The sequence below is a fragment of the Anomaloglossus baeobatrachus genome, unplaced genomic scaffold (assembly GCF_048569485.1).
Source record: "Anomaloglossus baeobatrachus isolate aAnoBae1 unplaced genomic scaffold, aAnoBae1.hap1 Scaffold_536, whole genome shotgun sequence".
Lineage (NCBI taxonomy): Eukaryota > Metazoa > Chordata > Amphibia > Anura > Aromobatidae > Anomaloglossus > Anomaloglossus baeobatrachus.
This window is the reverse complement of record NW_027444733.1, coordinates 86,255-113,062: the sequence shown is the minus strand read 5'-3', so window position 1 is coordinate 113,062 and position 26,808 is coordinate 86,255. Positions and strand designations below refer to the sequence as shown.

Genomic DNA, 26,808 nt, shown 5'->3' with positions numbered 1-26,808 from the left:
TCACACTTTTGACTTTCTTTATTCATCCAAATAGCAAACTCATCACCACTCAACCTGACCAACTCGGCTATGTCCCCGTGCTGCAGTTCTCTGTCTTATCTAGATCATTTGCAATTGAATGGAATAGATCCCTTTTGGACAAAGTGGATTCACCTGCTGCTGCAGTGACCACAGGTGTGATAACATCTAGAATTGGCATCTGGTGCGATCTCTCCGCTTCCACTCCAAAGAAAGTTACCTGTTTATTCCTATCATGCATTGGTTTTTGGGGTTTTCTTTGAGTAATGATGATCTCTTTAGTAGTCTGTTGGCGCCCTCTCCTGGAGGAATAGTTTGCTTGCTCTTGGACATTCTAAAAGAGAGGTCATGATAGACATTGAGCTTCTGAGCTCAATTGGGGACAGTCATGGGTGATGAATGTTTGCAACCTACTGCGAAGCCTCATACCGCAATATAAGGAACGTCAAATACTAAGAAAGGGCGGCCTATGAAAGAATTACTACTTTCAATAAGTACACTTAAACGGCTAATTGGGAATAGAAAAACTGTAAAAAGCCCTCTGAGAAAGCCCCCCTCTAACCTTTGATAGTAAGCTTTTCTGTAGTCTGCCTGTTGATGTATTTTCCGTTTGAACTGTGCACAACATGAAGAGACGGAACACTGGCGGCTTGTCACAATGCCCCCCGATGACATCACAATAGCGCTGCTGCCTAGAAAACAAGCTGCGCAGAAGAAGTTGTTCTTTGGGTGGGAGGGTGGGCTAGTGGAAGGAGGGGGCAATCTCTTTTTTTCCCGGGTGGTAGGGGGATGACAGGAGAAGGGAAGCGGGTGGTGAGAAAGGTACAGAGGGCAGGGTTTGGGGGCTGGGAAGGAAAGGGAAAAGATTAGGGTTTGGGGATGATGAAAGGGCTTTCTACGGGTAAGGATGGCAAAGGGTGGCAGTGACGGAAAGTCAGGCAACCTGTCCTGTCCGTCTTTTTGTATCGTGAATTGGAAAGACTGCAAGGGGGAGGGGAGTTGCTTGCGCCCTAAAGGAGGAGTTATTCAGATTCATTGCAGTGGGCGGCGGCTGCAAAACGCACCATTCTTCTTGTTTTGGCTCTGCAAAGCAGCCTTTTCAAGGGTTGGCTTGGGTGACAAAATGTCTTGTGTAGGCGTGGGTTTGTCTCCCTCTCGCTCTCTCTCCCTAAGATGTGTCCGGCATAGGCCAGGGTGCCACTCGAGGCCCAAACCAATTCTGGTTATCGCTTCTCGGCCTTTTGGCTAAGATCAAGTGTAGTATCTGTTCTTATCAGTTTAATATCTGATACGTCCCCTATCTGGGGACCATATATTAAATGGATTTTTAGAACAGGGAGATGGAAAAAGAGCTTGCTCTGTCCACTCCACGCATTGACCTGGTATTGCAGTACCTCCAGGAACGGTGCACCCCTTCTTAACCCAGTTTCCAAAAGCAGAACTCAATTCACCTGATTCATATTAGCCCGATTTAATGAATTGGAAGAAAGCATACGTCTTCATATGCACCTCAATTTGGCCCATTCACTTTTCACACTTCCTCCTTTTGTTTTTTATCTTTCACACTTTTGACTTTCTTTATTCATCCAAATAGCAAACTCATCACCACTCAACCTGACCAACTCGGCTATGTCCCCGTGCTGCAGTTCTCTGTCTTATCTAGATCATTTGCAATTGAATGGAATAGATCCCTTTTGGACAAAGTGGATTCACCTGCTGCTGCAGTGACCACAGGTGTGATAACATCTAGAATTGGCATCTGGTGCGATCTCTCCGCTTCCACTCCAAAGAAAGTTACCTGTTTATTCCTATCATGCATTGGTTTTTGGGGTTTTCTTTGAGTAATGATGATCTCTTTAGTAGTCTGTTGGCGCCCTCTCCTGGAGGAATAGTTTGCTTGCTCTTGGACATTCTAAAAGAGAGGTCATGATAGACATTGAGCTTCTGAGCTCAATTGGGGACAGTCATGGGTGATGAATGTTTGCAACCTACTGCGAAGCCTCATACCGCAATATAAGGAACGTCAAATACTAAGAAAGGGCGGCCTATGAAAGAATTACTACTTTCAATAAGTACACTTAAACGGCTAATTGGGAATAGAAAAACTGTAAAAAGCCCTCTGAGAAAGCCCCCCTCTAACCTTTGATAGTAAGCTTTTCTGTAGTCTGCCTGTTGATGTATTTTCCGTTTGAACTGTGCACAACATGAAGAGACGGAACACTGGCGGCTTGTCACAATGCCCCCCGATGACATCACAATAGCGCTGCTGCCTAGAAAACAAGCTGCGCAGAAGAAGTTGTTCTTTGGGTGGGAGGGTGGGCTAGTGGAAGGAGGGGGCAATCTCTTTTTTTCCCGGGTGGTAGGGGGATGACAGGAGAAGGGAAGCGGGTGGTGAGAAAGGTACAGAGGGCAGGGTTTGGGGGCTGGGAAGGAAAGGGAAAAGATTAGGGTTTGGGGATGATGAAAGGGCTTTCTACGGGTAAGGATGGCAAAGGGTGGCAGTGACGGAAAGTCAGGCAACCTGTCCTGTCCGTCTTTTTGTATCGTGAATTGGAAAGACTGCAAGGGGGAGGGGAGTTGCTTGCGCCCTAAAGGAGGAGTTATTCAGATTCATTGCAGTGGGCGGCGGCTGCAAAACGCACCATTCTTCTTGTTTTGGCTCTGCAAAGCAGCCTTTTCAAGGGTTGGCTTGGGTGACAAAATGTCTTGTGTAGGCGTGGGTTTGTCTCCCTCTCGCTCTCTCTCCCTAAGATGTGTCCGGCATAGGCCAGGGTGCCACTCGAGGCCCAAACCAATTCTGGTTATCGCTTCTCGGCCTTTTGGCTAAGATCAAGTGTAGTATCTGTTCTTATCAGTTTAATATCTGATACGTCCCCTATCTGGGGACCATATATTAAATGGATTTTTAGAACAGGGAGATGGAAAAAGAGCTTGCTCTGTCCACTCCACGCATTGACCTGGTATTGCAGTACCTCCAGGAACGGTGCACCCCTTCTTAACCCAGTTTCCAAAAGCAGAACTCAATTCACCTGATTCATATTAGCCCGATTTAATGAATTGGAAGAAAGCATACGTCTTCATATGCACCTCAATTTGGCCCATTCACTTTTCACACTTCCTCCTTTTGTTTTTTATCTTTCACACTTTTGACTTTCTTTATTCATCCAAATAGCAAACTCATCACCACTCAACCTGACCAACTCGGCTATGTCCCCGTGCTGCAGTTCTCTGTCTTATCTAGATCATTTGCAATTGAATGGAATAGATCCCTTTTGGACAAAGTGGATTCACCTGCTGCTGCAGTGACCACAGGTGTGATAACATCTAGAATTGGCATCTGGTGCGATCTCTCCGCTTCCACTCCAAAGAAAGTTACCTGTTTATTCCTATCATGCATTGGTTTTTGGGGTTTTCTTTGAGTAATGATGATCTCTTTAGTAGTCTGTTGGCGCCCTCTCCTGGAGGAATAGTTTGCTTGCTCTTGGACATTCTAAAAGAGAGGTCATGATAGACATTGAGCTTCTGAGCTCAATTGGGGACAGTCATGGGTGATGAATGTTTGCAACCTACTGCGAAGCCTCATACCGCAATATAAGGAACGTCAAATACTAAGAAAGGGCGGCCTATGAAAGAATTACTACTTTCAATAAGTACACTTAAACGGCTAATTGGGAATAGAAAAACTGTAAAAAGCCCTCTGAGAAAGCCCCCCTCTAACCTTTGATAGTAAGCTTTTCTGTAGTCTGCCTGTTGATGTATTTTCCGTTTGAACTGTGCACAACATGAAGAGACGGAACACTGGCGGCTTGTCACAATGCCCCCCGATGACATCACAATAGCGCTGCTGCCTAGAAAACAAGCTGCGCAGAAGAAGTTGTTCTTTGGGTGGGAGGGTGGGCTAGTGGAAGGAGGGGGCAATCTCTTTTTTTCCCGGGTGGTAGGGGGATGACAGGAGAAGGGAAGCGGGTGGTGAGAAAGGTACAGAGGGCAGGGTTTGGGGGCTGGGAAGGAAAGGGAAAAGATTAGGGTTTGGGGATGATGAAAGGGCTTTCTACGGGTAAGGATGGCAAAGGGTGGCAGTGACGGAAAGTCAGGCAACCTGTCCTGTCCGTCTTTTTGTATCGTGAATTGGAAAGACTGCAAGGGGGAGGGGAGTTGCTTGCGCCCTAAAGGAGGAGTTATTCAGATTCATTGCAGTGGGCGGCGGCTGCAAAACGCACCATTCTTCTTGTTTTGGCTCTGCAAAGCAGCCTTTTCAAGGGTTGGCTTGGGTGACAAAATGTCTTGTGTAGGCGTGGGTTTGTCTCCCTCTCGCTCTCTCTCCCTAAGATGTGTCCGGCATAGGCCAGGGTGCCACTCGAGGCCCAAACCAATTCTGGTTATCGCTTCTCGGCCTTTTGGCTAAGATCAAGTGTAGTATCTGTTCTTATCAGTTTAATATCTGATACGTCCCCTATCTGGGGACCATATATTAAATGGATTTTTAGAACAGGGAGATGGAAAAAGAGCTTGCTCTGTCCACTCCACGCATTGACCTGGTATTGCAGTACCTCCAGGAACGGTGCACCCCTTCTTAACCCAGTTTCCAAAAGCAGAACTCAATTCACCTGATTCATATTAGCCCGATTTAATGAATTGGAAGAAAGCATACGTCTTCATATGCACCTCAATTTGGCCCATTCACTTTTCACACTTCCTCCTTTTGTTTTTTATCTTTCACACTTTTGACTTTCTTTATTCATCCAAATAGCAAACTCATCACCACTCAACCTGACCAACTCGGCTATGTCCCCGTGCTGCAGTTCTCTGTCTTATCTAGATCATTTGCAATTGAATGGAATAGATCCCTTTTGGACAAAGTGGATTCACCTGCTGCTGCAGTGACCACAGGTGTGATAACATCTAGAATTGGCATCTGGTGCGATCTCTCCGCTTCCACTCCAAAGAAAGTTACCTGTTTATTCCTATCATGCATTGGTTTTTGGGGTTTTCTTTGAGTAATGATGATCTCTTTAGTAGTCTGTTGGCGCCCTCTCCTGGAGGAATAGTTTGCTTGCTCTTGGACATTCTAAAAGAGAGGTCATGATAGACATTGAGCTTCTGAGCTCAATTGGGGACAGTCATGGGTGATGAATGTTTGCAACCTACTGCGAAGCCTCATACCGCAATATAAGGAACGTCAAATACTAAGAAAGGGCGGCCTATGAAAGAATTACTACTTTCAATAAGTACACTTAAACGGCTAATTGGGAATAGAAAAACTGTAAAAAGCCCTCTGAGAAAGCCCCCCTCTAACCTTTGATAGTAAGCTTTTCTGTAGTCTGCCTGTTGATGTATTTTCCGTTTGAACTGTGCACAACATGAAGAGACGGAACACTGGCGGCTTGTCACAATGCCCCCCGATGACATCACAATAGCGCTGCTGCCTAGAAAACAAGCTGCGCAGAAGAAGTTGTTCTTTGGGTGGGAGGGTGGGCTAGTGGAAGGAGGGGGCAATCTCTTTTTTTCCCGGGTGGTAGGGGGATGACAGGAGAAGGGAAGCGGGTGGTGAGAAAGGTACAGAGGGCAGGGTTTGGGGGCTGGGAAGGAAAGGGAAAAGATTAGGGTTTGGGGATGATGAAAGGGCTTTCTACGGGTAAGGATGGCAAAGGGTGGCAGTGACGGAAAGTCAGGCAACCTGTCCTGTCCGTCTTTTTGTATCGTGAATTGGAAAGACTGCAAGGGGGAGGGGAGTTGCTTGCGCCCTAAAGGAGGAGTTATTCAGATTCATTGCAGTGGGCGGCGGCTGCAAAACGCACCATTCTTCTTGTTTTGGCTCTGCAAAGCAGCCTTTTCAAGGGTTGGCTTGGGTGACAAAATGTCTTGTGTAGGCGTGGGTTTGTCTCCCTCTCGCTCTCTCTCCCTAAGATGTGTCCGGCATAGGCCAGGGTGCCACTCGAGGCCCAAACCAATTCTGGTTATCGCTTCTCGGCCTTTTGGCTAAGATCAAGTGTAGTATCTGTTCTTATCAGTTTAATATCTGATACGTCCCCTATCTGGGGACCATATATTAAATGGATTTTTAGAACAGGGAGATGGAAAAAGAGCTTGCTCTGTCCACTCCACGCATTGACCTGGTATTGCAGTACCTCCAGGAACGGTGCACCCCTTCTTAACCCAGTTTCCAAAAGCAGAACTCAATTCACCTGATTCATATTAGCCCGATTTAATGAATTGGAAGAAAGCATACGTCTTCATATGCACCTCAATTTGGCCCATTCACTTTTCACACTTCCTCCTTTTGTTTTTTATCTTTCACACTTTTGACTTTCTTTATTCATCCAAATAGCAAACTCATCACCACTCAACCTGACCAACTCGGCTATGTCCCCGTGCTGCAGTTCTCTGTCTTATCTAGATCATTTGCAATTGAATGGAATAGATCCCTTTTGGACAAAGTGGATTCACCTGCTGCTGCAGTGACCACAGGTGTGATAACATCTAGAATTGGCATCTGGTGCGATCTCTCCGCTTCCACTCCAAAGAAAGTTACCTGTTTATTCCTATCATGCATTGGTTTTTGGGGTTTTCTTTGAGTAATGATGATCTCTTTAGTAGTCTGTTGGCGCCCTCTCCTGGAGGAATAGTTTGCTTGCTCTTGGACATTCTAAAAGAGAGGTCATGATAGACATTGAGCTTCTGAGCTCAATTGGGGACAGTCATGGGTGATGAATGTTTGCAACCTACTGCGAAGCCTCATACCGCAATATAAGGAACGTCAAATACTAAGAAAGGGCGGCCTATGAAAGAATTACTACTTTCAATAAGTACACTTAAACGGCTAATTGGGAATAGAAAAACTGTAAAAAGCCCTCTGAGAAAGCCCCCCTCTAACCTTTGATAGTAAGCTTTTCTGTAGTCTGCCTGTTGATGTATTTTCCGTTTGAACTGTGCACAACATGAAGAGACGGAACACTGGCGGCTTGTCACAATGCCCCCCGATGACATCACAATAGCGCTGCTGCCTAGAAAACAAGCTGCGCAGAAGAAGTTGTTCTTTGGGTGGGAGGGTGGGCTAGTGGAAGGAGGGGGCAATCTCTTTTTTTCCCGGGTGGTAGGGGGATGACAGGAGAAGGGAAGCGGGTGGTGAGAAAGGTACAGAGGGCAGGGTTTGGGGGCTGGGAAGGAAAGGGAAAAGATTAGGGTTTGGGGATGATGAAAGGGCTTTCTACGGGTAAGGATGGCAAAGGGTGGCAGTGACGGAAAGTCAGGCAACCTGTCCTGTCCGTCTTTTTGTATCGTGAATTGGAAAGACTGCAAGGGGGAGGGGAGTTGCTTGCGCCCTAAAGGAGGAGTTATTCAGATTCATTGCAGTGGGCGGCGGCTGCAAAACGCACCATTCTTCTTGTTTTGGCTCTGCAAAGCAGCCTTTTCAAGGGTTGGCTTGGGTGACAAAATGTCTTGTGTAGGCGTGGGTTTGTCTCCCTCTCGCTCTCTCTCCCTAAGATGTGTCCGGCATAGGCCAGGGTGCCACTCGAGGCCCAAACCAATTCTGGTTATCGCTTCTCGGCCTTTTGGCTAAGATCAAGTGTAGTATCTGTTCTTATCAGTTTAATATCTGATACGTCCCCTATCTGGGGACCATATATTAAATGGATTTTTAGAACAGGGAGATGGAAAAAGAGCTTGCTCTGTCCACTCCACGCATTGACCTGGTATTGCAGTACCTCCAGGAACGGTGCACCCCTTCTTAACCCAGTTTCCAAAAGCAGAACTCAATTCACCTGATTCATATTAGCCCGATTTAATGAATTGGAAGAAAGCATACGTCTTCATATGCACCTCAATTTGGCCCATTCACTTTTCACACTTCCTCCTTTTGTTTTTTATCTTTCACACTTTTGACTTTCTTTATTCATCCAAATAGCAAACTCATCACCACTCAACCTGACCAACTCGGCTATGTCCCCGTGCTGCAGTTCTCTGTCTTATCTAGATCATTTGCAATTGAATGGAATAGATCCCTTTTGGACAAAGTGGATTCACCTGCTGCTGCAGTGACCACAGGTGTGATAACATCTAGAATTGGCATCTGGTGCGATCTCTCCGCTTCCACTCCAAAGAAAGTTACCTGTTTATTCCTATCATGCATTGGTTTTTGGGGTTTTCTTTGAGTAATGATGATCTCTTTAGTAGTCTGTTGGCGCCCTCTCCTGGAGGAATAGTTTGCTTGCTCTTGGACATTCTAAAAGAGAGGTCATGATAGACATTGAGCTTCTGAGCTCAATTGGGGACAGTCATGGGTGATGAATGTTTGCAACCTACTGCGAAGCCTCATACCGCAATATAAGGAACGTCAAATACTAAGAAAGGGCGGCCTATGAAAGAATTACTACTTTCAATAAGTACACTTAAACGGCTAATTGGGAATAGAAAAACTGTAAAAAGCCCTCTGAGAAAGCCCCCCTCTAACCTTTGATAGTAAGCTTTTCTGTAGTCTGCCTGTTGATGTATTTTCCGTTTGAACTGTGCACAACATGAAGAGACGGAACACTGGCGGCTTGTCACAATGCCCCCCGATGACATCACAATAGCGCTGCTGCCTAGAAAACAAGCTGCGCAGAAGAAGTTGTTCTTTGGGTGGGAGGGTGGGCTAGTGGAAGGAGGGGGCAATCTCTTTTTTTCCCGGGTGGTAGGGGGATGACAGGAGAAGGGAAGCGGGTGGTGAGAAAGGTACAGAGGGCAGGGTTTGGGGGCTGGGAAGGAAAGGGAAAAGATTAGGGTTTGGGGATGATGAAAGGGCTTTCTACGGGTAAGGATGGCAAAGGGTGGCAGTAACGGAAAGTCAGGCAACCTGTCCTGTCCGTCTTTTTGTATCGTGAATTGGAAAGACTGCAAGGGGGAGGGGAGTTGCTTGCGCCCTAAAGGAGGAGTTATTCAGATTCATTGCAGTGGGCGGCGGCTGCAAAACGCACCATTCTTCTTGTTTTGGCTCTGCAAAGCAGCCTTTTCAAGGGTTGGCTTGGGTGACAAAATGTCTTGTGTAGGCGTGGGTTTGTCTCCCTCTCGCTCTCTCTCCCTAAGATGTGTCCGGCATAGGCCAGGGTGCCACTCGAGGCCCAAACCAATTCTGGTTATCGCTTCTCGGCCTTTTGGCTAAGATCAAGTGTAGTATCTGTTCTTATCAGTTTAATATCTGATACGTCCCCTATCTGGGGACCATATATTAAATGGATTTTTAGAACAGGGAGATGGAAAAAGAGCTTGCTCTGTCCACTCCACGCATTGACCTGGTATTGCAGTACCTCCAGGAACGGTGCACCCCTTCTTAACCCAGTTTCCAAAAGCAGAACTCAATTCACCTGATTCATATTAGCCCGATTTAATGAATTGGAAGAAAGCATACGTCTTCATATGCACCTCAATTTGGCCCATTCACTTTTCACACTTCCTCCTTTTGTTTTTTATCTTTCACACTTTTGACTTTCTTTATTCATCCAAATAGCAAACTCATCACCACTCAACCTGACCAACTCGGCTATGTCCCCGTGCTGCAGTTCTCTGTCTTATCTAGATCATTTGCAATTGAATGGAATAGATCCCTTTTGGACAAAGTGGATTCACCTGCTGCTGCAGTGACCACAGGTGTGATAACATCTAGAATTGGCATCTGGTGCGATCTCTCCGCTTCCACTCCAAAGAAAGTTACCTGTTTATTCCTATCATGCATTGGTTTTTGGGGTTTTCTTTGAGTAATGATGATCTCTTTAGTAGTCTGTTGGCGCCCTCTCCTGGAGGAATAGTTTGCTTGCTCTTGGACATTCTAAAAGAGAGGTCATGATAGACATTGAGCTTCTGAGCTCAATTGGGGACAGTCATGGGTGATGAATGTTTGCAACCTACTGCGAAGCCTCATACCGCAATATAAGGAACGTCAAATACTAAGAAAGGGCGGCCTATGAAAGAATTACTACTTTCAATAAGTACACTTAAACGGCTAATTGGGAATAGAAAAACTGTAAAAAGCCCTCTGAGAAAGCCCCCCTCTAACCTTTGATAGTAAGCTTTTCTGTAGTCTGCCTGTTGATGTATTTTCCGTTTGAACTGTGCACAACATGAAGAGACGGAACACTGGCGGCTTGTCACAATGCCCCCCGATGACATCACAATAGCGCTGCTGCCTAGAAAACAAGCTGCGCAGAAGAAGTTGTTCTTTGGGTGGGAGGGTGGGCTAGTGGAAGGAGGGGGCAATCTCTTTTTTTCCCGGGTGGTAGGGGGATGACAGGAGAAGGGAAGCGGGTGGTGAGAAAGGTACAGAGGGCAGGGTTTGGGGGCTGGGAAGGAAAGGGAAAAGATTAGGGTTTGGGGATGATGAAAGGGCTTTCTACGGGTAAGGATGGCAAAGGGTGGCAGTGACGGAAAGTCAGGCAACCTGTCCTGTCCGTCTTTTTGTATCGTGAATTGGAAAGACTGCAAGGGGGAGGGGAGTTGCTTGCGCCCTAAAGGAGGAGTTATTCAGATTCATTGCAGTGGGCGGCGGCTGCAAAACGCACCATTCTTCTTGTTTTGGCTCTGCAAAGCAGCCTTTTCAAGGGTTGGCTTGGGTGACAAAATGTCTTGTGTAGGCGTGGGTTTGTCTCCCTCTCGCTCTCTCTCCCTAAGATGTGTCCGGCATAGGCCAGGGTGCCACTCGAGGCCCAAACCAATTCTGGTTATCGCTTCTCGGCCTTTTGGCTAAGATCAAGTGTAGTGTTGTTCGAAGAGGTGGTTTAAGCTCCAGGCCACCTTAGTACAATGATACAATGCACACTGGAAGGTTGCGCTTGCTAGTACTCTGGGTGGATAGTATATTCATCTAGTGGAAAACATGGCCCTACCAGGATCGAGGCTATTAGACTGAGTAAGGATGGGGGGCTATGGTACAACGTGCCCCAGGACTGACGACCCTGGAGTGAGTCTGAGCTTGCTGGCTTGGGACCCCGGCAAGCCTTGGGCTCTGTAGCACACCGTACCTTGCCTTTTCATACTTTTTGAGCATATTACCCTATCCCGGCCTTCTGGCTAGGAAGGGAATTTTTATAATCCCGGTCGGAGGTCTGGTCAGCTTTGGGCTGAGAAACTAACACCCGGTTGGAGGTCCGGGTCAGCTTCGGCTGAGAAACCAACACCCGGTTGGAGGTCTGGGTCAGCTTCGGCTGAGAAACCAACACCCGGTTGGAGGTCCGGTTAGCCTTGGGCTGAAAAACCAACACCGGTTGACGGTCCGGGCAGTTTCGGCTGCGAAACCAACAACTAGTAGCTCTCTACTCCACTTGGGTAAGATGCCTGGGTGGACGCTGGGAGCAACGACAAGGCTCAACCAGGCTTCGGCTTGGGGGAGCACCGAAGATCCCTGACCCTTGCTGTGGCCTTCTGGCTCGGAGGGACGGGGTTGATTTTTGGGGACCCTCTCCTCACGGTGGGGTCCACACGAATCCTAGCCTTTGCACTGTTTTTGGTGTGACTTCGGTCATGCATTTTTTGTGGTGCTTTGGAAAGCTTCATTAAATCAAAATCTGTTCTTATCAGTTTAATATCTGATACGTCCCCTATCTGGGGACCATATATTAAATGGATTTTTAGAACAGGGAGATGGAAAAAGAGCTTGCTCTGTCCACTCCACGCATTGACCTGGTATTGCAGTACCTCCAGGAACGGTGCACCCCTTCTTAACCCAGTTTCCAAAAGCAGAACTCAATTCACCTGATTCATATTAGCCCGATTTAATGAATTGGAAGAAAGCATACGTCTTCATATGCACCTCAATTTGGCCCATTCACTTTTCACACTTCCTCCTTTTGTTTTTTATCTTTCACACTTTTGACTTTCTTTATTCATCCAAATAGCAAACTCATCACCACTCAACCTGACCAACTCGGCTATGTCCCCGTGCTGCAGTTCTCTGTCTTATCTAGATCATTTGCAATTGAATGGAATAGATCCCTTTTGGACAAAGTGGATTCACCTGCTGCTGCAGTGACCACAGGTGTGATAACATCTAGAATTGGCATCTGGTGCGATCTCTCCGCTTCCACTCCAAAGAAAGTTACCTGTTTATTCCTATCATGCATTGGTTTTTGGGGTTTTCTTTGAGTAATGATGATCTCTTTAGTAGTCTGTTGGCGCCCTCTCCTGGAGGAATAGTTTGCTTGCTCTTGGACATTCTAAAAGAGAGGTCATGATAGACATTGAGCTTCTGAGCTCAATTGGGGACAGTCATGGGTGATGAATGTTTGCAACCTACTGCGAAGCCTCATACCGCAATATAAGGAACGTCAAATACTAAGAAAGGGCGGCCTATGAAAGAATTACTACTTTCAATAAGTACACTTAAACGGCTAATTGGGAATAGAAAAACTGTAAAAAGCCCTCTGAGAAAGCCCCCCTCTAACCTTTGATAGTAAGCTTTTCTGTAGTCTGCCTGTTGATGTATTTTCCGTTTGAACTGTGCACAACATGAAGAGACGGAACACTGGCGGCTTGTCACAATGCCCCCCGATGACATCACAATAGCGCTGCTGCCTAGAAAACAAGCTGCGCAGAAGAAGTTGTTCTTTGGGTGGGAGGGTGGGCTAGTGGAAGGAGGGGGCAATCTCTTTTTTTCCCGGGTGGTAGGGGGATGACAGGAGAAGGGAAGCGGGTGGTGAGAAAGGTACAGAGGGCAGGGTTTGGGGGCTGGGAAGGAAAGGGAAAAGATTAGGGTTTGGGGATGATGAAAGGGCTTTCTACGGGTAAGGATGGCAAAGGGTGGCAGTGACGGAAAGTCAGGCAACCTGTCCTGTCCGTCTTTTTGTATCGTGAATTGGAAAGACTGCAAGGGGGAGGGGAGTTGCTTGCGCCCTAAAGGAGGAGTTATTCAGATTCATTGCAGTGGGCGGCGGCTGCAAAACGCACCATTCTTCTTGTTTTGGCTCTGCAAAGCAGCCTTTTCAAGGGTTGGCTTGGGTGACAAAATGTCTTGTGTAGGCGTGGGTTTGTCTCCCTCTCGCTCTCTCTCCCTAAGATGTGTCCGGCATAGGCCAGGGTGCCACTCGAGGCCCAAACCAATTCTGGTTATCGCTTCTCGGCCTTTTGGCTAAGATCAAGTGTAGTATCTGTTCTTATCAGAACAAACTGAGCTAGCTACACTTGACGAGATACGATCAGGGAGACAAGCTCCGAAGCCCAGCCGAGACCGAAAGAGGGAGATCGGACGGAAGAAGAGCTTGGCAGAAAGAAGCAAGAAGACGAAGGCTCGGAGAAGACTTGGGGAGACCAGAGGAACTTCGAGGAGGAACACAGCGGGAGAAGACACCCGGAGAAGAATCCAAGATCCAGCTCCGGGAACTCAAGCAGGAACCAGCCATGGCAAGCAAGCCAAAGAAGGCAGCCAAGAAGGCTCAGGACCCAGGGACCTCCAGGAAGGCTCATCCAGAGGCTTCTTCGGCCCAAGAGGCCCCTACCTCCGACGCCAGCCGGCCGGAGGGAGCCCGGACGCCGCCTGAAAAGGCTCCAACCCTGGAGCCTTGGATGCGGCAGACGGTCGCCCTGAAGCTGAAGGCGGTGGATGGTAGGTTGCCGGACATGTCCAGCGACGTGTTCTGCAAGAAGATGATTCTGGATCAGGGCTTCTCCAGGGCGGAAACCCTGAGTGTCCAGACCTTCATGACTGGCATTTTTCTGGTAACCTTTGCCACGGTGAATGCCTGCAGGAGATACTGGGAGGCGATGAACGCAGCGATGCCGGACTCCCCTTTTCATTCTTTTTTAGGATCCTGTCCTATACAGAGGGATGAGAAGAGGATCACGGTCTCCATGCGGAACCCGCACACCCCAGGAAGAGACATCTCCACGTTCCTGGGACGTCTCTGCACAGTGGTGAGGGAGCCATCCCACATCCTTAACGGCAACGGATTCTGGACGGGTAAGTGGTCAGTAACCGTTCGACTCTACAGGGAACCAGCATCCGAGGATGGTCTCCAGCACCTGCCCCCGACATTCTCTCTGGGAAACTCCTTTGGTCTCATCTACTACCCGGACATGCCACACAACTGCAGGAAATGTGGCGGGAAAGGGCATTCGATGAAGACCTGCAAGGAGGACGCCTGCAGGGTTTGCCGGGTGACAGGACACAGCTCCAAGGACTGCCCAAAGAAGAAGACTTGCAACCTATGTGGACAGGCGGACCACCTTTACAAGGACTGCCCACAGCGGGAGAAATCCTGGGCAAGGGTTGCCGCGGCGACCCAGTATCGGGTAGTCACAGCTTCGTCGACCAAGGCAGCTACTACCAAGGCCACAGAGGCCAAGGACAAGGCGGCCAAGAACCCAGCGACCGTGGCTCCAGCCGATGCCCCAGCAGCCACGGAGTCCAGGGAAAAGAAGGGTAAGAAAACTGTTGCCCCCTCCCTGGTCCCCCCCCCTGTCACCCCTGTCCAAACCCCTCCCCCCCCGGCCAACCCTACTGAGGATTCCACTACCTCCACCTCATTTCCCTACTCCTCAGTTGGTCTCCTCACCCCCCCCCCAAAGCCCACTCTCCCTCCCCAGACCATGAGAGCAGAGGGCCTCAGCACTCTTGCACTTTTCACCGAGGAGGATTTTCCAGCTCTTGTCTCCTCAGGTACAGGCCAAAGGAAAAGGAAGGTGGAAGATAGTCCTGTCGCAGAACCTTCCAAGCTGTTCATTGTGGACCTTAACCCACCCCAGGAAGAGGAGGATGGCCTCCTCCCAGAACCGGACGTGCTGGAGCAGATGGTGGAGTCCCTTGTGGCCGAAGAAGAAATGGAGGAGTCGGAAGCCACTGAGGCACCATCCCTGCTTGATCAGCTAGCAGAAGAGGGTCTGCTGGAGATACCCCTACCAGCAGGTGCCAAAGAGGAAGAACCGCCCGACCGGAGTGGTAACTAAGGCACACCGCCTGCTCTAACTTTCTCTTTCCTCCAATGACTGCTAACATTAACATCTTTTCCATTAATGTTAGGAGCATCAGAGACAAGTTCCGACGTCAGACAATTTTTGCGTTCCTTAACACTCAGTCTAGTGATGTATTTTTCCTGCAGGAATGCTCCCTTCCCTCCTCTAGGTCCTTCAACCATCTGGCCAGGGAGTGGACCCATGGCCCATCCTACTGGTCTGGCGGGGGCGACTGTAGGTCCGCGGGGGTCGCCGTGCTGATCAGGGGAAGCGCCTTCACATTGGACTCTGTTCAGGAAATCGTCTGCGGCAGGTTACTGCTCGTGGATGGCACCTGGGCGGGAGAACCTGTCAGGTTCATCAATGTGTATGCTTCTCCTGTGAAGAGCGATCGACTGGAGCTCCTCCAAGCCCTGCGCCCTCAGCTCGCTACCGCCAGGACGGTAGTGATGGCCGGGGATTTCAACTGCCCGATTGAGGAGGATGGACGCAGTTCTGGAACGGCTGCCAAGTTGGACGTCACATCCAAACTGCTCATTGAGATGGTGACCGAAGCCTCTCTTGTGGACGTTGTTGGCTCCATCGGACACGGATCCGTGAACTATTCATGGTGCCGATCCGACGGCTCGCTGCGTTCCAGGATTGACTTTGTGTTTACCTCTCGGGCGGTTGGGCGGAGTGGGCACTCGATGGTCCCCTGCTTCTTCTCTGACCACAGAGCCATTCACTTTCAAGGTGTGCTGGGCCATGGCTTCCCCATTGGCCCGGGCTCCTGGAAGCTGAACTGCTCTCTGCTGGAAAAGGGTGAGATTCTGGAGGAGCTTAGAGCTGCCTACTCCACGTGGCGGGCCTACAAGGCGGTCTTCCAGTCTGTTTCCGACTGGTGGGAATACGTTAAACTCGAGTTCCGTTTCTTCTTTCAGGCAAAGAGTCAACAACAGGCGTGTCTGAAGAGGAGGGACTTCAGGAGACTCCAGCGTGAGCTGCGTTCCCTGCAGGACCTTCTTCGATGCGGCTGGGACGTGAGAGAGGAGCTGGAGGAGACTAAGAGGAGCCTGAAAAGGCACTTCGAGGAGGAGTCCGAGCGAATTGTCTTCCGTTCCAAAGTGGAGAACCTGGAGAAGGGTGAGAAATGTAACTCGTTCTTTTTCAGGAAACTCCACGCCGGTCACACGCCCATGAATGAACTACGAGACGAGAGTGGAAACATGCGACGCGGGAAAGAGAACGTGATGAAGGTCGTCAGCGACTTCTACAGCGAACTCTACGCCCGCAAGACTACTGACCCCGAGGCCGCCGATAAGTTCCTGTCAGGTATCACTAACCATCTTGACCCTGCAGACGCGGCGGCCATGGATGTTCCTCTGACGGTGGACGAGCTGCTCTCGGCCGCCAAATCCTTTAGTTCTGGCAGGACACCGGGCAGTGACGGCCTCCCAGCAGAGCTCTATGTAGCGCTGGGAGACCTAATCTGTCCGGACCTGTTAGGGCTGTATGAGGAGATGGTGGTGGAGGGCAGAATGCCTCCATCTCTGAGGGAAGGAATGGTCACGATCCTGTACAAGCGTAAAGGAGAGAGGTGCGACCTGAAGAATTGGCGTCCCATCACCCTTCTGAACGTCGACTACAAGATCCTGGCCAAGACGATGGCAACGAGATTGAAGACTGTTATCGGACGGATCATCCACCCGGATCAGACCTGCGGCATCCCCGGACGTCGCATCGCAGACAGCCTGGCTCTCATGCGGGACACGGTCGAGTACATCAAAGCCCGCCGGGTGCACGCAGCCCTGATCTCGTTGGATCAGGAAAAGGCCTTCGACCGTGTTTCCCATGAGTTCCTGGGCAAAGCTCTGCACAGGTTAGGTTTGGGTAACATGTTTTGCTTGTATGTCCAACTAATGTATTTTGATATTCACAGCTCGGTGTTGGTGAACGGCTGGAAGACTGACCCCTTCCCGGTCCTCTCAGGGGTCAGACAAGGCTGTCCTCTGTCACCTCTTCTCTTTGTTTGTGTTATAGAACTCTTTGCAGAGGCTATCCGGCGGAATGGAGAGATCAGAGGGATCACCGCACCAGGACCAGAACGCTTCGAGGTCAAGTGCTCGCTCTACATGGACGACGTGACCGTCTTCTGCGCGGACCGGCGCTCAGTCGACACCCTCGTCCAGACCTGTGAGACCTTCGGAAGGGCTTCGGGAGCCAAAGTCAACTGCGGGAAGTCGGAAGCCATGCTCTTCGGGGACTGGCAGCCGGCCTCTTCCGCCCCCTTCCCTTTCAGCATCCAGCCGGATTTCATCAAGGTTCTTGGAGTCTGGTTCGGGAAGGAAGGAGCAGCCCTCAAGTCCTGGGAGGAACGCTTGACCAAGATCACCCAACGGATCGGTCTGTGGAGCCTCAGACGCCTCACCTGTGAGGGCAAAGCACTGGTCCTGCGTAACGAGGTACTGCCCGTGCTGCAGTACACGGCCCAGGCCTGGCCCCCCCTTGCCACCGTGTGCAGGGCCATTACCAGGACGGTGTTTCGTTTTGTCTGGGGATCCAAGATGGACAGAGTAAAGCGGAGCATCATGTACAAGGATCCTCGCAAGGGTGGGAAGGGCGTACCCGATATCCCCACCCTCCTGCGATCCTCCTTCGTATGTGACTGCGTTCGCCGAACTCTGCGAGTCAAGAGAGGTTCCGCGGGTGGGTCCATGTCTCGCTTCTTCCTGCTCCCCCTTTGGAGACGGTTAGGCTGGGACAAGTGGGACAGCTCCTTCCCCTACAACTGGACGGCGCCATGGTTCTACGGAGACGTGGTTCGGTTTGTGAGGGAACACCAACTGGAGGGACTCAAGCCTGATTTGTGGAAGCCAAAGACTATCCACAAACTCATCAGAGCCAAGGACGAAATGGAGAACATTCCAGGACTTCATCACGACACACTGGAGACTGTTTGGACAAACGTGTCATCGGCTGGATTGACCAACGGGCACAAGGACTTGTCATGGATGGCGATACAGGGCGGACTGCCCGTCCGGTCATTCATGCACGCCCGGAACCTGTGCAAAACCCGGTACTGCCCAAGGTGCCCCTTCGTGGAGGAAACATCGCTGCACGCCTTTTGGGACTGCCGTTTTGCACAGCGCCTGTTGGTTGCCCTGGAGGATGACCTGAGGAACTCCGTCCCCAGAGGGATCCTATCGTACCATTCCGTACTTTATGGACTCTTCCCTGGGACTCACACCGTTGGAGCCATCCAGGAGGCTTGGCGCCTTATGAACTGCTTTAAGGACGCTATTTGGGTCGCCAGGAACCGGCTCATCTTGAAGAGGGAGAGGATGTCTATCCAGGATTGCCGCAGGCTGATCCACAGCCTGCTCAGAGACTATTCCATCATGGACAGTCCGGACGACAGCGCCGAGGAGGAGGTTTAGACCTCTTCCATGCCCCCTCCCTCCTTTTCCCGTTATGTGCGTCTTTCAATAAAGCTTCGGGCCTGTGATTTCCCCACCCTATCCCCCTTTTCCCCTACCCCCATCCCCCAATCGCCGGTTCGTCGTTATTTATTGTCTAACTTTTTCTTTCAGCTTGAGTGTTATGGATAAGCATAGGAGTGTGATGTATAGTTTAGTGCGTCGTACTCTATGGCTATGTAAGAAGGATTGTATAGTTCTGTGTGTACGGGGCTGCGGCACTGTACACGGTTTGTTACCTTTTTGTGAGTAGTGCATGATAATAAAGATGCTGTTAAATCAAAAATCTGTTCTTATCAGTTTAATATCTGATACGTCCCCTATCTGGGGACCATATATTAAATGGATTTTTAGAACAGGGAGATGGAAAAAGAGCTTGCTCTGTCCACTCCACGCATTGACCTGGTATTGCAGTACCTCCAGGAACGGTGCACCCCTTCTTAACCCAGTTTCCAAAAGCAGAACTCAATTCACCTGATTCATATTAGCCCGATTTAATGAATTGGAAGAAAGCATACGTCTTCATATGCACCTCAATTTGGCCCATTCACTTTTCACACTTCCTCCTTTTGTTTTTTATCTTTCACACTTTTGACTTTCTTTATTCATCCAAATAGCAAACTCATCACCACTCAACCTGACCAACTCGGCTATGTCCCCGTGCTGCAGTTCTCTGTCTTATCTAGATCATTTGCAATTGAATGGAATAGATCCCTTTTGGACAAAGTGGATTCACCTGCTGCTGCAGTGACCACAGGTGTGATAACATCTAGAATTGGCATCTGGTGCGATCTCTCCGCTTCCACACCAAAGAAAGTTACCTGTTTATTCCTATCATGCATTGGTTTTTGGGGTTTTCTTTGAGTAATGATGATCTCTTTAGTAGTCTGTTGGCGCCCTCTCCTGGAGGAATAGTTTGCTTGCTCTTGGACATTCTAAAAGAGAGGTCATGATAGACATTGAGCTTCTGAGCTCAATTGGGGACAGTCATGGGTGATGAATGTTTGCAACCTACTGCGAAGCCTCATACCGCAATATAAGGAACGTCAAATACTAAGAAAGGGCGGCCTATGAAAGAATTACTACTTTCAATAAGTACACTTAAACGGCTAATTGGGAATAGAAAAACTGTAAAAAGCCCTCTGAGAAAGCCCCCCTCTAACCTTTGATAGTAAGCTTTTCTGTAGTCTGCCTGTTGATGTATTTTCCGTTTGAACTGTGCACAACATGAAGAGACGGAACACTGGCGGCTTGTCACAATGCCCCCCGATGACATCACAATAGCGCTGCTGCCTAGAAAACAAGCTGCGCAGAAGAAGTTGTTCTTTGGGTGGGAGGGTGGGCTAGTGGAAGGAGGGGGCAATCTCTTTTTTTCCCGGGTGGTAGGGGGATGACAGGAGAAGGGAAGCGGGTGGTGAGAAAGGTACAGAGGGCAGGGTTTGGGGGCTGGGAAGGAAAGGGAAAAGATTAGGGTTTGGGGATGATGAAAGGGCTTTCTACGGGTAAGGATGGCAAAGGGTGGCAGTGACGGAAAGTCAGGCAACCTGTCCTGTCCGTCTTTTTGTATCGTGAATTGGAAAGACTGCAAGGGGGAGGGGAGTTGCTTGCGCCCTAAAGGAGGAGTTATTCAGATTCATTGCAGTGGGCGGCGGCTGCAAAACGCACCATTCTTCTTGTTTTGGCTCTGCAAAGCAGCCTTTTCAAGGGTTGGCTTGGGTGACAAAATGTCTTGTGTAGGCGTGGGTTTGTCTCCCTCTCGCTCTCTCTCCCTAAGATGTGTCCGGCATAGGCCAGGGTGCCACTCGAGGCCCAAACCAATTCTGGTTATCGCTTCTCGGCCTTTTGGCTAAGATCAAGTGTAGTATCTGTTCTTATCAGTTTAATATCTGATACGTCCCCTATCTGGGGACCATATATTAAATGGATTTTTAGAACAGGGAGATGGAAAAAGAGCTTGCTCTGTCCACTCCACGCATTGACCTGGTATTGCAGTACCTCCAGGAACGGTGCACCCCTTCTTAACCCAGTTTCCAAAAGCAGAACTCAATTCACCTGATTCATATTAGCCCGATTTAATGAATTGGAAGAAAGCATACGTCTTCATATGCACCTCAATTTGGCCCATTCACTTTTCACACTTCCTCCTTTTGTTTTTTATCTTTCACACTTTTGACTTTCTTTATTCATCCAAATAGCAAACTCATCACCACTCAACCTGACCAACTCGGCTATGTCCCCGTGCTGCAGTTCTCTGTCTTATCTAGATCATTTGCAATTGAATGGAATAGATCCCTTTTGGACAAAGTGGATTCACCTGCTGCTGCAGTGACCACAGGTGTGATAACATCTAGAATTGGCATCTGGTGCGATCTCTCCGCTTCCACTCCAAAGAAAGTTACCTGTTTATTCCTATCATGCATTGGTTTTTGGGGTTTTCTTTGAGTAATGATGATCTCTTTAGTAGTCTGTTGGCGCCCTCTCCTGGAGGAATAGTTTGCTTGCTCTTGGACATTCTAAAAGAGAGGTCATGATAGACATTGAGCTTCTGAGCTCAATTGGGGACAGTCATGGGTGATGAATGTTTGCAACCTACTGCGAAGCCTCATACCGCAATATAAGGAACGTCAAATACTAAGAAAGGGCGGCCTATGAAAGAATTACTACTTTCAATAAGTACACTTAAACGGCTAATTGGGAATAGAAAAACTGTAAAAAGCCCTCTGAGAAAGCCCCCCTCTAACCTTTGATAGTAAGCTTTTCTGTAGTCTGCCTGTTGATGTATTTTCCGTTTGAACTGTGCACAACATGAAGAGACGGAACACTGGCGGCTTGTCACAATGCCCCCCGATGACATCACAATAGCGCTGCTGCCTAGAAAACAAGCTGCGCAGAAGAAGTTGTTCTTTGGGTGGGAGGGTGGGCTAGTGGAAGGAGGGGGCAATCTCTTTTTTTCCCGGGTGGTAGGGGGATGACAGGAGAAGGGAAGCGGGTGGTGAGAAAGGTACAGAGGGCAGGGTTTGGGGGCTGGGAAGGAAAGGGAAAAGATTAGGGTTTGGGGATGATGAAAGGGCTTTCTACGGGTAAGGATGGCAAAGGGTGGCAGTGACGGAAAGTCAGGCAACCTGTCCTGTCCGTCTTTTTGTATCGTGAATTGGAAAGACTGCAAGGGGGAGGGGAGTTGCTTGCGCCCTAAAGGAGGAGTTATTCAGATTCATTGCAGTGGGCGGCGGCTGCAAAACGCACCATTCTTCTTGTTTTGGCTCTGCAAAGCAGCCTTTTCAAGGGTTGGCTTGGGTGACAAAATGTCTTGTGTAGGCGTGGGTTTGTCTCCCTCTCGCTCTCTCTCCCTAAGATGTGTCCGGCATAGGCCAGGGTGCCACTCGAGGCCCAAACCAATTCTGGTTATCGCTTCTCGGCCTTTTGGCTAAGATCAAGTGTAGTATCTGTTCTTATCAGTTTAATATCTGATACGTCCCCTATCTGGGGACCATATATTAAATGGATTTTTAGAACAGGGAGATGGAAAAAGAGCTTGCTCTGTCCACTCCACGCATTGACCTGGTATTGCAGTACCTCCAGGAACGGTGCACCCCTTCTTAACCCAGTTTCCAAAAGCAGAACTCAATTCACCTGATTCATATTAGCCCGATTTAATGAATTGGAAGAAAGCATACGTCTTCATATGCACCTCAATTTGGCCCATTCACTTTTCACACTTCCTCCTTTTGTTTTTTATCTTTCACACTTTTGACTTTCTTTATTCATCCAAATAGCAAACTCATCACCACTCAACCTGACCAACTCGGCTATGTCCCCGTGCTGCAGTTCTCTGTCTTATCTAGATCATTTGCAATTGAATGGAATAGATCCCTTTTGGACAAAGTGGATTCACCTGCTGCTGCAGTGACCACAGGTGTGATAACATCTAGAATTGGCATCTGGTGCGATCTCTCCGCTTCCACTCCAAAGAAAGTTACCTGTTTATTCCTATCATGCATTGGTTTTTGGGGTTTTCTTTGAGTAATGATGATCTCTTTAGTAGTCTGTTGGCGCCCTCTCCTGGAGGAATAGTTTGCTTGCTCTTGGACATTCTAAAAGAGAGGTCATGATAGACATTGAGCTTCTGAGCTCAATTGGGGACAGTCATGGGTGATGAATGTTTGCAACCTACTGCGAAGCCTCATACCGCAATATAAGGAACGTCAAATACTAAGAAAGGGCGGCCTATGAAAGAATTACTACTTTCAATAAGTACACTTAAACGGCTAATTGGGAATAGAAAAACTGTAAAAAGCCCTCTGAGAAAGCCCCCCTCTAACCTTTGATAGTAAGCTTTTCTGTAGTCTGCCTGTTGATGTATTTTCCGTTTGAACTGTGCACAACATGAAGAGACGGAACACTGGCGGCTTGTCACAATGCCCCCCGATGACATCACAATAGCGCTGCTGCCTAGAAAACAAGCTGCGCAGAAGAAGTTGTTCTTTGGGTGGGAGGGTGGGCTAGTGGAAGGAGGGGGCAATCTCTTTTTTTCCCGGGTGGTAGGGGGATGACAGGAGAAGGGAAGCGGGTGGTGAGAAAGGTACAGAGGGCAGGGTTTGGGGGCTGGGAAGGAAAGGGAAAAGATTAGGGTTTGGGGATGATGAAAGGGCTTTCTACGGGTAAGGATGGCAAAGGGTGGCAGTGACGGAAAGTCAGGCAACCTGTCCTGTCCGTCTTTTTGTATCGTGAATTGGAAAGACTGCAAGGGGGAGGGGAGTTGCTTGCGCCCTAAAGGAGGAGTTATTCAGATTCATTGCAGTGGGCGGCGGCTGCAAAACGCACCATTCTTCTTGTTTTGGCTCTGCAAAGCAGCCTTTTCAAGGGTTGGCTTGGGTGACAAAATGTCTTGTGTAGGCGTGGGTTTGTCTCCCTCTCGCTCTCTCTCCCTAAGATGTGTCCGGCATAGGCCAGGGTGCCACTCGAGGCCCAAACCAATTCTGGTTATCGCTTCTCGGCCTTTTGGCTAAGATCAAGTGTAGTATCTGTTCTTATCAGTTTAATATCTGATACGTCCCCTATCTGGGGACCATATATTAAATGGATTTTTAGAACAGGGAGATGGAAAAAGAGCTTGCTCTGTCCACTCCACGCATTGACCTGGTATTGCAGTACCTCCAGGAACGGTGCACCCCTTCTTAACCCAGTTTCCAAAAGCAGAACTCAATTCACCTGATTCATATTAGCCCGATTTAATGAATTGGAAGAAAGCATACGTCTTCATATGCACCTCAATTTGGCCCATTCACTTTTCACACTTCCTCCTTTTGTTTTTTATCTTTCACACTTTTGACTTTCTTTATTCATCCAAATAGCAAACTCATCACCACTCAACCTGACCAACTCGGCTATGTCCCCGTGCTGCAGTTCTCTGTCTTATCTAGATCATTTGCAATTGAATGGAATAGATCCCTTTTGGACAAAGTGGATTCACCTGCTGCTGCAGTGACCACAGGTGTGATAACATCTAGAATTGGCATCTGGTGCGATCTCTCCGCTTCCACTCCAAAGAAAGTTACCTGTTTATTCCTATCATGCATTGGTTTTTGGGGTTTTCTTTGAGTAATGATGATCTCTTTAGTAGTCTGTTGGCGCCCTCTCCTGGAGGAATAGTTTGCTTGCTCTTGGACATTCTAAAAGAGAGGTCATGATAGACATTGAGCTTCTGAGCTCAATTGGGGACAGTCATGGGTGATGAATGTTTGCAACCTACTGCGAAGCCTCATACCGCAATATAAGGAACGTCAAATACTAAGAAAGGGCGGCCTATGAAAGAATTACTACTTTCAATAAGTACACTTAAACGGCTAATTGGGAATAGAAAAACTGTAAAAAGCCCTCTGAGAAAGCCCCCCTCTAACCTTTGATAGTAAGCTTTTCTGTAGTCTGCCTGTTGATGTATTTTCCGTTTGAACTGTGCACAACATGAAGAGACGGAACACTGGCGGCTTGTCACAATGCCCCCCGATGACATCACAATAGCGCTGCTGCCTAGAAAACAAGCTGCGCAGAAGAAGTTGTTCTTTGGGTGGGAGGGTGGGCTAGTGGAAGGAGGGGGCAATCTCTTTTTTTCCCGGGTGGTAGGGGGATGACAGGAGAAGGGAAGCGGGTGGTGAGAAAGGTACAGAGGGCAGGGTTTGGGGGCTGGGAAGGAAAGGGAAAAGATTAGGGTTTGGGGATGATGAAAGGGCTTTCTACGGGTAAGGATGGCAAAGGGTGGCAGTGACGGAAAGTCAGGCAACCTGTCCTGTCCGTCTTTTTGTATCGTGAATTGGAAAGACTGCAAGGGGGAGGGGAGTTGCTTGCGCCCTAAAGGAGGAGTTATTCAGATTCATTGCAGTGGGCGGCGGCTGCAAAACGCACCATTCTTCTTGTTTTGGCTCTGCAAAGCAGCCTTTTCAAGGGTTGGCTTGGGTGACAAAATGTCTTGTGTAGGCGTGGGTTTGTCTCCCTCTCGCTCTCTCTCCCTAAGATGTGTCCGGCATAGGCCAGGGTGCCACTCGAGGCCCAAACCAATTCTGGTTATCGCTTCTCGGCCTTTTGGCTAAGATCAAGTGTAGTATCTGTTCTTATCAGTTTAATATCTGATACGTCCCCTATCTGGGGACCATATATTAAATGGATTTTTAGAACAGGGAGATGGAAAAAGAGCTTGCTCTGTCCACTCCACGCATTGACCTGGTATTGCAGTACCTCCAGGAACGGTGCACCCCTTCTTAACCCAGTTTCCAAAAGCAGAACTCAATTCACCTGATTCATATTAGCCCGATTTAATGAATTGGAAGAAAGCATACGTCTTCATATGCACCTCAATTTGGCCCATTCACTTTTCACACTTCCTCCTTTTGTTTTTTATCTTTCACACTTTTGACTTTCTTTATTCATCCAAATAGCAAACTCATCACCACTCAACCTGACCAACTCGGCTATGTCCCCGTGCTGCAGTTCTCTGTCTTATCTAGATCATTTGCAATTGAATGGAATAGATCCCTTTTGGACAAAGTGGATTCACCTGCTGCTGCAGTGACCACAGGTGTGATAACATCTAGAATTGGCATCTGGTGCGATCTCTCCGCTTCCACTCCAAAGAAAGTTACCTGTTTATTCCTATCATGCATTGGTTTTTGGGGTTTTCTTTGAGTAATGATGATCTCTTTAGTAGTCTGTTGGCGCCCTCTCCTGGAGGAATAGTTTGCTTGCTCTTGGACATTCTAAAAGAGAGGTCATGATAGACATTGAGCTTCTGAGCTCAATTGGGGACAGTCATGGGTGATGAATGTTTGCAACCTACTGCGAAGCCTCATACCGCAATATAAGGAACGTCAAATACTAAGAAAGGGCGGCCTATGAAAGAATTACTACTTTCAATAAGTACACTTAAACGGCTAATTGGGAATAGAAAAACTGTAAAAAGCCCTCTGAGAAAGCCCCCCTCTAACCTTTGATAGTAAGCTTTTCTGTAGTCTGCCTGTTGATGTATTTTCCGTTTGAACTGTGCACAACATGAAGAGACGGAACACTGGCGGCTTGTCACAATGCCCCCCGATGACATCACAATAGCGCTGCTGCCTAGAAAACAAGCTGCGCAGAAGAAGTTGTTCTTTGGGTGGGAGGGTGGGCTAGTGGAAGGAGGGGGCAATCTCTTTTTTTCCCGGGTGGTAGGGGGATGACAGGAGAAGGGAAGCGGGTGGTGAGAAAGGTACAGAGGGCAGGGTTTGGGGGCTGGGAAGGAAAGGGAAAAGATTAGGGTTTGGGGATGATGAAAGGGCTTTCTACGGGTAAGGATGGCAAAGGGTGGCAGTGACGGAAAGTCAGGCAACCTGTCCTGTCCGTCTTTTTGTATCGTGAATTGGAAAGACTGCAAGGGGGAGGGGAGTTGCTTGCGCCCTAAAGGAGGAGTTATTCAGATTCATTGCAGTGGGCGGCGGCTGCAAAACGCACCATTCTTCTTGTTTTGGCTCTGCAAAGCAGCCTTTTCAAGGGTTGGCTTGGGTGACAAAATGTCTTGTGTAGGCGTGGGTTTGTCTCCCTCTCGCTCTCTCTCCCTAAGATGTGTCCGGCATAGGCCAGGGTGCCACTCGAGGCCCAAACCAATTCTGGTTATCGCTTCTCGGCCTTTTGGCTAAGATCAAGTGTAGTATCTGTTCTTATCAGTTTAATATCTGATACGTCCCCTATCTGGGGACCATATATTAAATGGATTTTTAGAACAGGGAGATGGAAAAAGAGCTTGCTCTGTCCACTCCACGCATTGACCTGGTATTGCAGTACCTCCAGGAACGGTGCACCCCTTCTTAACCCAGTTTCCAAAAGCAGAACTCAATTCACCTGATTCATATTAGCCCGATTTAATGAATTGGAAGAAAGCATACGTCTTCATATG

The 26,808-nt window shown here is 48.6% G+C and overlaps 12 non-coding genes and 2 pseudogenes across 12 annotated transcripts; all 14 read left to right on the top strand.

The window, feature by feature from the left end:
- The first annotated feature begins 1,243 nt into the window (after positions 1-1,243).
- LOC142283294 (U2 spliceosomal RNA) lies at positions 1,244-1,434 on the top strand. Its single transcript, XR_012744968.1, has one exon. It is a non-coding gene; the product is annotated as a U2 spliceosomal RNA (small nuclear RNA).
- A 1,387-nt stretch (positions 1,435-2,821) lies between these two features.
- Positions 2,822-3,012, top strand: LOC142283292 (U2 spliceosomal RNA). The gene has a single exon (XR_012744966.1). It is a non-coding gene; the product is annotated as a U2 spliceosomal RNA (small nuclear RNA).
- A 1,387-nt stretch (positions 3,013-4,399) lies between these two features.
- On the top strand, positions 4,400-4,590 carry LOC142283291 (U2 spliceosomal RNA). The gene has a single exon (XR_012744965.1). It is a non-coding gene; the product is annotated as a U2 spliceosomal RNA (small nuclear RNA).
- Positions 4,591-5,977: 1,387 nt separating this feature from the next.
- Positions 5,978-6,168, top strand: LOC142283290 (U2 spliceosomal RNA). Its single transcript, XR_012744964.1, has one exon. It is a non-coding gene; the product is annotated as a U2 spliceosomal RNA (small nuclear RNA).
- A 1,387-nt stretch (positions 6,169-7,555) lies between these two features.
- Positions 7,556-7,746, top strand: LOC142283289 (U2 spliceosomal RNA). The gene has a single exon (XR_012744963.1). It is a non-coding gene; the product is annotated as a U2 spliceosomal RNA (small nuclear RNA).
- Positions 7,747-9,133: 1,387 nt separating this feature from the next.
- Positions 9,134-9,324, top strand: LOC142283288 (U2 spliceosomal RNA). Its single transcript, XR_012744962.1, has one exon. It is a non-coding gene; the product is annotated as a U2 spliceosomal RNA (small nuclear RNA).
- A 2,184-nt stretch (positions 9,325-11,508) lies between these two features.
- LOC142283367 (U2 spliceosomal RNA) lies at positions 11,509-11,704 on the top strand. The gene has a single exon (XR_012745032.1). It is a non-coding gene; the product is annotated as a U2 spliceosomal RNA (small nuclear RNA).
- A 1,387-nt stretch (positions 11,705-13,091) lies between these two features.
- LOC142283373 (U2 spliceosomal RNA) lies at positions 13,092-13,195 on the top strand (annotated as a pseudogene).
- A 5,429-nt stretch (positions 13,196-18,624) lies between these two features.
- LOC142283361 (U2 spliceosomal RNA) lies at positions 18,625-18,828 on the top strand (annotated as a pseudogene).
- Positions 18,829-20,215: 1,387 nt separating this feature from the next.
- On the top strand, positions 20,216-20,406 carry LOC142283420 (U2 spliceosomal RNA). Its single transcript, XR_012745077.1, has one exon. It is a non-coding gene; the product is annotated as a U2 spliceosomal RNA (small nuclear RNA).
- Positions 20,407-21,793: 1,387 nt separating this feature from the next.
- LOC142283419 (U2 spliceosomal RNA) lies at positions 21,794-21,984 on the top strand. The gene has a single exon (XR_012745076.1). It is a non-coding gene; the product is annotated as a U2 spliceosomal RNA (small nuclear RNA).
- A 1,387-nt stretch (positions 21,985-23,371) lies between these two features.
- Positions 23,372-23,562, top strand: LOC142283418 (U2 spliceosomal RNA). Its single transcript, XR_012745075.1, has one exon. It is a non-coding gene; the product is annotated as a U2 spliceosomal RNA (small nuclear RNA).
- Positions 23,563-24,949: 1,387 nt separating this feature from the next.
- On the top strand, positions 24,950-25,140 carry LOC142283417 (U2 spliceosomal RNA). The gene has a single exon (XR_012745074.1). It is a non-coding gene; the product is annotated as a U2 spliceosomal RNA (small nuclear RNA).
- Positions 25,141-26,527: 1,387 nt separating this feature from the next.
- On the top strand, positions 26,528-26,718 carry LOC142283416 (U2 spliceosomal RNA). The gene has a single exon (XR_012745073.1). It is a non-coding gene; the product is annotated as a U2 spliceosomal RNA (small nuclear RNA).
- The last annotated feature ends 90 nt before the right edge of the window (positions 26,719-26,808 follow it).